We start from the raw sequence: 12,439 nt of genomic DNA, 5'->3' as shown, positions 1-12,439 counted from the left end.
AAGCTCTGGCCATATAATTCACATCTTTCCAAATAGAGGGAAGTAATTTTGTCTTTCATTCTAGATGGTTGCTTTTGCAAACTACCCTGTATTTTTCTTCTCCTTGAATTTAACACACTGCACAGTGACTTTTTTTAGTAGAGGAGGGGCTTAGTTTTGGAAATGTTCAGACATCTTTATCTAAAGGTTAATATAGTTAAGGAAAAAAGGCAATAATGTAAGTTCCACTGTTAGAAGGATGAATCAATGAAACATGCAAAATGAAGATGAAATCCCATCAGATTATTTAGAGATTTTTTTTAAAAAAAATTACTTCCTCAGTAATGCTGAAATTGTTTCCATTTAAGGGAAAAATGAAATGATGATGATGATGAGAAATGTCATTATTAGTTTTCAGATTAAATTTGTTTAAAATGCATTTGAAGAAAGTGATTTAGGCTATCTATAATACAGCAGAAGAATGGAATAGAATAGAATAGAATAGAATAGAATAGAATAGAATAGAATAGAATAGAATAGAATAGGATAGGATGACAGAGTTGGAATGGATCTTGGAGGTCTTCTAGTCCAATTAAAAGTCCTGCTCAGGTAGGAAACCCTATACCATTTCAGATAAATGTTATCCAAACTCTTCTTAAAAACTTCTAGTATTTTTTTCCAAACCATTAGGTAGCCCTCAGTCTAGAAGTTAGAAACCACTTTTGTTGATAGAATTACTCATTTCATTCTATCTTCTGTTGCCTACTTTTTTTTATCTCTTCCACTGTGGTTATAAAAATTGTACAGAATTGTAGGGAAAAACAGAAGACAATATGTGTAGTTAGCTCATGGTTGAACTGTTAGTCCTTTGTGCTCTTGAAACTTGTTGTTTATTTGCAAATATTTCATTACCCAACTAGGTAACATAATCAGTGCTGGTGAATGTGACGTTTGCTCTGACAGTGCAGGTTGAATATTTACCATGCATATAAACAGGAAGTAAATCCCACACTCACTAGTAGTGATGATGTTACCTACTTGGATGATGAAATGTCTGTAAACAAACAAATAAGCTCAGAGAGCACAAAGGATTCCAGAATGTAAATCACCTGAGACAGAAACCTCATTTGTATTGCTGAAGTTGCAGAACCTTGTAAAATATATGTTGATGTTATCATTGCTTTGTATTTACATTATTTCAATATTGTCTGTCATGTAATATAGTTCTGGCAGCACACAAAAGTGTGCTTATATTAACATTCCAAATAAAATTATATAAAAAGAATATCCACAATTTACTATGTCAAAATCTAATGGCAGCTTGATTTTCTGGAATTATATCGGTGGTTCCATATTTGTTTCTGCAATTTTAGTCATGAGATTTAAGCCCTTTTAAAAGGGTTTTGCAATAAGCTAAGAAATAGATTGTTTGAAAAAGCAGCAGTTAACATGGCACAAATATATCATCTCTGTGTGTAAAATTTCCCAAGCATGGCACTGAAATTGAATGACTTTTCTGTATAGTAGTAAAGCCCTCCATCAAATGTTTTGGGCAATTTGCAATTTGGCTGCCACATCTATCATCCCATTGATTGCTAGAGTTAATTTGGCTGATCTGGCAGAATCAGAATGCAAATATGAGCCTGATTGCATCAATATTTCTTAGTACAGCCTTTCCACGGACAATGATTGTCACCAAAATGGACAAATAGTTTTTTTCAGAAACCCTAAGTGTTGACTACATGCCAGAATAAAATGAAAACAACCACAGGCATATACACCCCCACAAACACATATTCAATCTTCATCATCCACTTACGCTAGCATGGCATTCTGAAAATTACCATTACCATGGTTTCAAAATGAAAATCTGTCTAAAGGCAGATGTTTGAACATGCCATTTTCCTGGGTTTCCATAATTTCTCTAGCTTCCTTAGTCAGTGAAAAGAAGAGTTTATCCAAGGATATTATTTATATTTTAAGGATTACAAGCATGTTATCCTATTTCAGTAATAATTTACAATGTGAATTAGGTAGGATAACATTCATTGAAAATGTATGCATCCTGGTTGAACCATAGAGAGCACAGACCTGTTTACTAAATGAGTACATGAGCTCAGTCTATTTGTCACTATATTAAATTACTTTCAACAATTATTTTCTTTCCCTTCCTTGCTAAAAGTAAAGGAGTGTTTTAATTATTGGGATGTGCATTCCAGCACATTAACTGCATTTACATAAATAGCGAGACCACAATGCTTTTCTTAGACTGCAATTAATATGTCCTTCCCCCTTTATGGATTACTGCCTTCTTGTGGTGAAGGGGCTTGCAATTCACCCATGACGGACAGGATATAGCAGAGGGCTCTGACAAAATGTGATCCACTGGAGAAGGAAGTGGCAACCCACTCCAGTATCTTTGCCATGAAAACCCCATGGACAGCATTGTCCATGAGGTCGCGATGGGTCAGACACAACTTCACAACTAACAACAAAATATGACCTGAAGTAATTGATAAATCTGAAACACTGAACAATTGTACCAAAAATGTTTAGAAGACATTTTTGACCAGCAATTGCATATTTAGCAACACACAGAGGATTTCGGTTCAAGCCCTTATTATTTATTTGTTTGTTTGTTTAATTTAGATTACTGGCCAATTGACATGTGACTGGATGGCATATGCAAATAGAAGAAACACAAAATAATTAGAAACCATTAACACTAACAATAAAAAATATTATACCTAAAGCAACATCATTGACTAAAAGTGTCTTGGACGGGGGGGGGGGGGGGGGGACCAGGTCTTAAGAAACTACCAGAAGGCAGATTGGATGAGTGCCATCCAAACTGGGCAAAGGATGCTCTACAGGGCAGGTATGTCAACAGAAATTACATGTCTCTTGGACTCCATCAGACAACACTACTTAAGTAATAGGATGCAAAGCATTCCTCCACTACCACATGACCAGCAGATCTTATGAAATGGCAAAAGTAATTGGAAATAGGTAGTTCCCAAAATAATAAGGTCTTATACCATGTAGAACAATTAGCACCTTGGATTGCACCAGGAAGTTTACTGGTAAACTAGTACAACTTACAATGTAGCAATATTAAATGGTGCATTGAGTGTGCCTTCAGTACTGATGCCCCTGATTTCTGGACTGGCAGAAGCTGGTGAGTGGTAGTCAGGGGCATGTCATGAATAGCACATTGCAGTAATCCAGATAAGAAATGAATAAGTTGTGAGTAACTGTGAGGTAGGGCCTTCTGGTCCACTAGCATACAAGATAGATTTCTTCCAAGGCCATTGGAGCAAGGAGCAGAAGCCATAAGCCCAGGATCTGTCTGGGGTAGTGCCACTCTACTTAAAACCAAAAATGGAAATTCCCTGGATCTAGGTAGCATGAAAATACTCCAGTTATGATAATAATATATATAATTTCACTTTCTTAAATGAAATTTATGCCAACAGTGCTGTGTTCTGATTCTGACACTCATTTTTGCTCAACAATGGTCCTTAACAAAACCTAGCCCAGATAGCACATCTGAAAAATGCATCAGTTAAATAATAGCTATTAGTGCTCTTCCACAAGTGAATAATGCCTTGTTTTTAAATAAATTGATGTATTTATTTTATGTCACAAAGAAGCCTAAGTCTTAATTTATAAAATTATTAACTTGCTCAAAATATGGTATACAATAAAGCCACAAACATATGTTTCCAGCAAATGGCTTAGCCACAACCCTTACAACTAGTCCTTTATTAATTTATGGCCAGAGGCCATAGCACAGCATTTATAGCAGGAAAGGATGTGTATGTGTGTGTGTCAGATTGACAAAAGTAATGTTGTAGCAGTGCAAGACAAACTCACTCTTTTTCTACATGAATCATGGTGTTGCAAACAAAGGAGGAAGAGCTTGTGGTGCAACAACACCGTAATACTTTTGTTATTCTCATGTCATCTACAAGATCCTGATTACTACTGTGTGTCAAGCATGGTAGTGGGTCTAGATTGTTCCAAATCAGCTAAAGGGTAACACTGAGACAACCATGTTGAAAAATCTAGCTGGGTGGAACCAGGTTAATATTTAAAAGGGTGACCATTGAGAAATATTGTGGTTAGACTGAGAATTTGACCAAAAAAAAAAAGATATTGAAAAAGCATGTTGCTAAAAGCCCTACAATACATGAATGTGTCTAAAAAGACACCAGAAATCAAGTTCAACTTGTAGACTTTACTTTTTTAAAAAATCACCTGACATTGTAGCTATGACAGTTAATAGTATGAGAGCTATAAAACTGGATAAAGATTTAGAACTGTATAGTAGTACCCCCTTTTTCTTCATCCAATCATATTTTTTTTCTTTGTACCTTAAATTGATGATAAATCCTGCATCTACATTTGAACTGATTTAGTTTTGGGCTCTCAGTGTGACACCTAGTACATCTACCTCGATGTCTATCAGTTCCCACGACTTAGTTACTTTTACATATATATTTTTAATAAAAGGTAGAAGCAGAAGGCTCCAGAACAAAATGTCAGACTCCAGATATATTTTTCTATTTGCAAGAATGCTTTTGGACCAAGGATGTCATCATACATTTTCTTAGAAAACAAAAATAATGGACATATTCCCATTACCACAAACAAAACAAAACAATATGGAAACAAAGAACTTTGAAAAACTAAAGATATAGCTTTTTCTCTTTCTTTCTTTCTTTCTTTTTTTCTTTCTCTTTTTCTTCTTTCTTTCGTCTCTCTCTCTCTCTATCTTTCCTCAAAGTTCTTTGTTTCCATATTCAAAACTCTTTGTTCTGACCTCCAAGCCTTTTCCAGCTTGTCTGCTTAAATACAATCTCTAGAACTGTTACTACACAGGACCAAGACAAATCTTGTTATTTCAAGGAGTTTGCTCCTTGTTCCAATCTGTTATCAATTAGTAAAGCCTTGTATAATGGGCTTTAGCAGTGGCTCCAAATGTTTTCCCCAGAACTGTGATGGAGCATCAGCATCAGCTTATCTAATGTAGACCACTTTTAATAGCACCTGGCTTGGATGTGCGTGTCATTGACATCAACTGCCATGACACTCAGTAGGGTTGTTGCAGCCACTATGGTTCTGTGCTTCACTTTCTGCCATTGCAAGCTCTCTATTTTTGGATAGGATACAGCCAGTATATCTCATGAATTAAATGATTGGCTTCAGACTGAACCTGGATTCACTCATTGCACTGCACCATAAATATATTTTGTTTAGTTTTGGCTTAGCGTGTTATATGAAACCAGCCAACTGTAGCTTATTCAATAAATAATGGTGTAAAGCCAGCTTTAGTCATACTTAGAAGGGAACCATGACTAACTTAAATCCTACTAATTCCATCAAGTTTACTCTAAGGATGACTAACCTGGTGACTGTTTATATCCACTCAAATAACTGGCCTTTTTGTACCATTTTATTCAGAAACTCAGAATATTCTTGAGAAATATCACCAGCATAAATATACACTGTCCCTTTGAAACACTTTCATTTTAAATCAAAAGCACATTCACAGGAGGGCATGTCTATCAAATTCATGAATATGTTTTCTGAGAAAGTTTGTTTCAAATATATCACTCTCATGATTTTCCCCTACGTACAGAAATGTATAATTTCACCGTGTAATAAGAATTCAGTTGCAACAAACATAACATGTCTGTTCTTACTGCTGGTCTTGGGGAAAAATTGTTTGATTTTGTTGTGTTGTTGTTGTTTTTGGACTGGGGTGGAGTCCAAGAAGAAGCCATGATGTTCTAATTACAGCCAATAAATCATATATTATAGTACATGTTGCTCTCTTTTCCTGGAACAAGACCTCAAAGGGAGATAGGATAAGTACAGATAGTAGTACTGAACTGTGTTAATTTACACAATTAGTTTTGGCATCCATTAAAAAACAACTTGATTTTAAAATAGTAAAAGCTTTCATTGTGGCATGAAGGAATTCCTTGTCTCACAGGCCACAGAATGGCTCTTTGAGAATCTTCAGAAATCTCACTATAAAGCCACAATAATGATTCTATTGTTAGGCATTTGCTAGCAACACCATTTAAATGCTACTCCTTAGAAAAATGGGTTGATTTGGTCTGCCAATACAAAATCCAGTATATAGCACGGCTTCAGTGGGAAGCACAAGCTCTCACCATTTCAGGAAGTTCATATAAAAAAGGCCACTTGATTGGGTAGAGTATTAATACAATTATTACAATTGAGCGAGTCCAGAGATATTTCACAAGAAGAATCCTCCACTATGCTTGCAACAGAATCCCTTATGTCACCAGACTTGAAATTTTGGGCTTAGACAACTTAGAACTATGCTGCCTTCAGTCTGACCTAAGCATAGTACATAAAATTATCTGCTACAATGTCCTACCTGTCAGTACTACTTCAGCTTCAACCACAACAATACACGAGCACACAATGGATATAAACAAGGTAAACTGCTCCAAACTCGATTGCAGAAAATACAACTTGTGCAACGGAGTGGCCAATGCCTGGAATGCACTACCTGACTCTGTGGTTTCTTCTCCAAATGCTCAAAACTTTAACCTTAGACTGTCTACTGCCGACCTCACCCCATTCCTAAGAAGCCTGTAAGGGGCATGCATAAGTGCATCAATGTGCCTACCATGCCTGTCCTAATGTTTCCTTTTATCTGTATCCATTTCATGTATTCATAATCATGTTTATACTTATATTTGTTATCTAATGAAATAATGAAATAAATTGATGAAATAAATGAATAAATAAAAAGTATGAAAATTTCTTTAAACATTCTTTATTGAATGGGAAATACAAATATGTAGTGCTATCATTTCCTCAAAACTGTTATTTCTTCCATGGCAATAACAGATTTCCAAACTGGTATCCTCCAGGTATTTATTTATTGAAACTCAGCTATGCTCCTGGGAGGTTCCGAGAATTCTGGGCTATCATCCCAGCCCATCCAAGGAATGCCAGATTGATGAAATTTTGTATTGGACAATAATGTTTTGCAAAGATGCAGCTATAAGTAATTGTCTTAAAAAGCTGTTGAACACCAGCACCCTTGACACAAGCTGAACCCAGCTCCATTGAAAAAAATCCCTTCCTTTCCACCAACTCTCTCATTTCTCATATATGTTGGCAATAAAAGATCTGAGCAAAACCTGCTCAAGGTGCTCCAATGACTTTTCCCACTAACTGCATTGAGAGGGAAACACCCAATAAGGTAGTTTTAGTGAAGTAAATATTGACGTGTGGCAACCAAGGAGAAGAGAATGTAATTTTTCAAGTATAATTTGTTAGGGATCATAAATTAATAGTAGAACAGCTGAAACAAGATAAGGGTAGGGCCAGACCAAAAACTGGATATAGTATCCATTGTTTTTTTCTTTTTAAACTCTCACTTTTCACCTTCATTGTTTCCCTGTCTACTTGCTGAACTCATAGAGTAAGGGCACCATGTGATCTTAGAGCGTCAAGCTGTCTGTTCTTGATGTAGGTCAACAAAACTGCTTCAAGAATACTATATTTTTATGCTTTAAAAATTATGTAAAATAATTTTAAAATTATGCATAGAACAGCACTGAAATATCAGAAATTACTGCATATTGCAATAACAAAAGGCAACAAATTAAAATTGTGATATAAACACAACAATAATATTGATTGCATTGCTTCTTCTTCAGGTTTTTCTCAAACAAGGAAGAGAAACAATGTTTTTTTCCCCAACCTTTTCCCCATCATTGCCATTGGAAAGCATGGGATAGAATGCAAATGCTTTGGTCGCATGATCAGATGGAAGGTATCAGACCCAAAGAACAAAGAATGACACCTAGAGATACTTCTGAGATTCCAAGCTTCTCTGCCACTTTGCTCTCTGGGAAGCAGCTCCTCCCATCTGGGACTCCAGACCACATTCCACTCCATCAGGGAAATTTGAAATGTAGCTCATCACATCCAGCAACTGCACAGCTGACTCTTCCATAGGAAGTATTGAGAATTTTTTTTCAGGAGTCAAAAGGCCATTTTTAAACTTATTCTTTCTGTTGCCAACTTCTCCCCCTGCACAAATTTAGACCCATTCTATTCAATTTTGGAAGTTATACTATTGTGCACAAGCAAACATATTTTTTAACATATTTTTCTTCCAACATTTTATTGGATTATAAAGAATTGTAAGACAGAGTAGACAGGAAACATATATCAGCAATCCTCACCTTGTAATAAAACGTAAATGTATTTTCCAGTATGGTATAATATATAAAAATGATATTGGGTCGGTAGCCCTCTCAACATGCAGTGATTAATCTAGAATCATAACAATATAACACTAATAATATAACCACCTCACCACTATTTTATCAAAATAGACATTGAGATAGCTTTTCCCCCCAAATGTCATGCAAACACCTAATATCAATTTTATTTATTTCCTTCAACTTTTTATAAAGAAGGATTGCTAAATTAGGAGCTACAAGACAGAAAGATTGCATGAACAATTCCTCATATGGGGACAACTACAAAGAAATACTTACTGGTTCTTTCATAAGAAATATGATATCTGAAAAAGGAAGGAACTATCCATTTTCAGAGTATTTGCAGATATCCCGTCAAATAATTTATTTTACATCTATATTGGACTGATGAATATTATAAATCCACCAAATAAGGAGTCCTGGTGGCACAGTGATTACAACACAGTATTGCAGGCTAACTATGCCTGCAGTCTGAAATTTTATCCTGATGGGGGACTTGAGGTTGACTCAACAACTGTTTTACCAGAGCAGAACAGAATAACAGAGTTGAAAGAGACCTTGTAGGTCATCTAGTTTAACTCCCCTGCCCAAGCAGGAGATCCTATATCATTTCTGACAGATGGCAGTCCAGTCTCTTCTTGAAAGGTTTCCAGTGATGAAGCTCCCACAACTTCTGAAGGAAAGCTGTTCCATTGGTAGATTGTTGTCACAAATGTAACATTTCCCCCCTTAACTTTGATTATATATCATCAAGTTGATGTCAATACTTAGTGACCTCATTCAACTATTAATTCAGAATCATATATCAATCTGATGTTAGCCCAATAATGGAGATGTGCAAAATATTCTGGATGCAATTTTTTCCATGCAGGAACAGCTTGCTTCTGGTATTCCATATCCAAATAGAAATACATGTTGGTCAGTGTTCAGACTGAGATATGCATGTTTCAATTTGGATATAGATCAAAAAGTGTCTGTTTCAGGAAGAAATCATTTTGGCTTGAGTGAATGAGTGAATTTTTCCTAAGGTCATGTAAATAACTAATATCAATTCCATCAGTCTCCTTCAGCTTTCTGTAAAGTCGGCTTATTTATTTAAATTTAGAAGCTGCCCAATCCCACAAGACTCTGGGGTACTTATGTTATAAAATAAAAAACCAACATAACCAGAAAGAGAAATTATGATGAAGAAATGCTGAATCTCTGAAGGGACAAATACAACAATCCAAAGAAAAACCAACAGGAGCTCCACACATTGGATCTAAACTTCTAAGCTGTGGATAATTAGCTTATTTGCAGGTGAAAATGGTAACCGTGACTTATAGTTTTCATTTAAAAAAAACAACCACCACCTTGGATTTACATTTCAGCTGAGAAGTTAAAATTAGCCTTGGCTATCCTGGCTTGGCTTGGCTTTGTTTTACAAAATTGAACCCCACCTGCAGAAAGGAACTGTAACATGTCCTTTTGACTAAAGCCTGGACTTTCATTAGGAATCTCATGAAGAACTACTGTATAGCAGCAGCTCCTTCTGAGTGGTAGATTCATAGGAAAGCAGGGAAGATAAATAAACAGGCTGGGGATGAGAGCAAAGCCATGATTACAAAGATTGTGCAACTGGACCCTCCAACCAATGGGATGTAATAGAAGCACAAATAGGCTTGTGGCTGAAAGTTCAGGAAGGAGAAGGTCAAAAGTGCCTTCTAAAATTTATTGTAGATTCTCTTCTGTGGCATAGGGGAGTCAGTTGTGGCTCTTTCCTTATGTGTAGCTGACATCAACCACGTTGATCAACTGTAGGACATTCTTAGAACTCTCTTAAATAACTTTTTCCCACTTCCTTAAACAGACAGGATGGTCTTTGTAAAAGGAGAAAATATATTGCTTCACAATCCTTTCAGAAAATAAAAAGTCAGGTGACTTGTTGCAGGATGTCTGAGCAAGTCGGGAGGTATGTTAATGTGGTGTAGTGATTAACTGGTAGGGCTAGGTGTGGGGACAACCAGGTTATAGTTCACCCTCAGTCACAGAGGCTCACCATGTGAGCTTGGGGCAGTTACTATGTGCCAGCTCAACCCCCTCTTGTAGAATTGTCGTGGGCAAATTGAAAGAGCTAGGTAGTGGAGCTTTTCTTCTAGTGTTTTGGTGTGCTAAATCATGATTTCAAAAGAATTTTCAATCAAATTTCTTTAGCCATGTCAATTATATCCTAAAGAACAACATAATGAGGTAATTACAAACATCCCCTCCCCTGTGGTATACCTGCTGCTGTAGTTAATTTGAAACAGAGTTATGTACAAATGGTGAACATATTACTGCTAAAATGTAAATACTTTTGTTGATAAGATCAACAAGTGAAAAAATATGATAAAAGGGCTAAACTTTTTGGTATAATATGGAATAATGGGAGAATAAGTGGATATAAGGATTGAAATTCACATTATGTTATAATCTTAAAGAAATTATAATGATGTATTTTTGGTATTTGTCATTGGAAAAACTGCCCAAAATGTTTAAAAGTACTTCAAGTGATGGACATGTAACAAAGCCAAAAAATTGGATTGCACATGTTAATTCAGAAGATTGAAAGATTAATATACTACTAAACCCAGATCTGTTCCTTTTGGGACTGATGGACAAACAGGAAAAAGTTCAATTATAAGATAATAACAGTGAGACTGTTATATGCAAAATGGTGGAAAAATGTAACATAAGCAAAACTGACATCTTTGATTAGAGAAAAATCACTAATTTTAACTATCAGGTTCCGAAGGGTTAATGAAAACAGCCAAACACGGAGACGGTTTGAAAATGCAGTTTATCTTCTTCCTCCGGCAGGAACTGACCAACAAAGCACTAAGGCAATGAATAAATTGTTAGAGCTGATATTGGGTGCTCCCCACCAACTTTTATAGTTACTTGGTAATTAGGCTAACCTCCCCCCACACGTACACCCATCACCTCATGACCCACAGTGAAAAGCACCCGGCAATCAATCATGGTTTGTTCGCAGTCACTTATCTGTTCTGGAATGTTCTCAGTGGAAACCTCCTGGCATTCAATCATGAAGAGCTTTGTAGAGTTCTCAGCTGGACTGCTTGTGGAGGAGGGAAATCTCCATCAGGTAAGCATGAGTCTTGGCAGCTGGCCCAGTTGTCCTGCCCCCCCCCCCCCCATGGCAGCCAGCGCTGACATTAATGATTGGGGAGCACCTTTTGAACTTCTAGATGGAAAAAATGACATTATGTTATATGGCAGTGATGGCGAACATATGGCACGTGTGCCACAGGTGACACGTGGAGCCATTTGTCAGGGCACATGAGGTGCTGCCCTGTTAGCTGGCCAGCACTCATGTGCGTGCTGGCCAGCTGATTTCACCCTTTTTTAAAGCCATTTTCCGCTCTCCCCAGGCTCCAGAGGCTTTATAGGAGCCTGGAGAGGACGAAAAGAGCCTCCCCCGCCTCCCCAGATGCCTTCTGGAGGCTTCATGAGCTTCCGTGAAGCATCCGGAGCATTAAAAAACGGCCTTACGGGCAAACCGGAAGTTTGGGAACGGACTTCCAGTTTGCTCAGAGGGTCGTTTTGAGCACTCCGAAGGCATCTGGGAGGCCTCCGGATGGTCCCTGAAGCCTTCGGAGCGCTCAAAACGACCCTCCGAGCAAACCAGAAGTGACTTCTGGTTTGCTCGGAGGGTCGTTTTGAGCGCTCCGAAGGCGTCAGGGAAGCATCCGGAGCATTAAAAAACGGCCTTATGGGCAAACCGGAAGTTTGGGAACGGACTTCCGGTTTGCTCAGAGGGTCGTTTTGAGCACTCCGAAGGCATCTGGGAGGCCTCCAGATGGTCCCTGAAGCCTTCAGAGCGCTCAAAATGACCCTCCGAGCAAACAAGAAGTCCCTTTCCATATTTTTGTTTTCTTAAATGTGTTTATATGCCTTCAGAATAAAAAACTGCTTTTTGCAAGATGTGAATTTATCTCAGGTGTTCCTTATCTATGAGTTTATTTTTTTAAAGACATTGTTCATTTTATTAATGACAGATCTTCATAGATATCTCTCTCTTTAAAAAGTGGTTAAAACATGAAGAAACATTCAACTTAGTTTGTTATCTATACAGATGATTCCTGTTGAACTTCAGTGATTGGAAAATTGGAAAAAGAAACAGGATATAAATGACAATG

This window comes from Natrix helvetica (genome assembly GCF_964273705.1).
Source record: "Natrix helvetica genome assembly, chromosome: 5".
NCBI lineage: Eukaryota > Metazoa > Chordata > Lepidosauria > Squamata > Natricidae > Natrix > Natrix helvetica.
The sequence above is the reverse complement of the archived record's forward strand: the minus strand, read 5'-3'. Positions refer to the sequence as shown.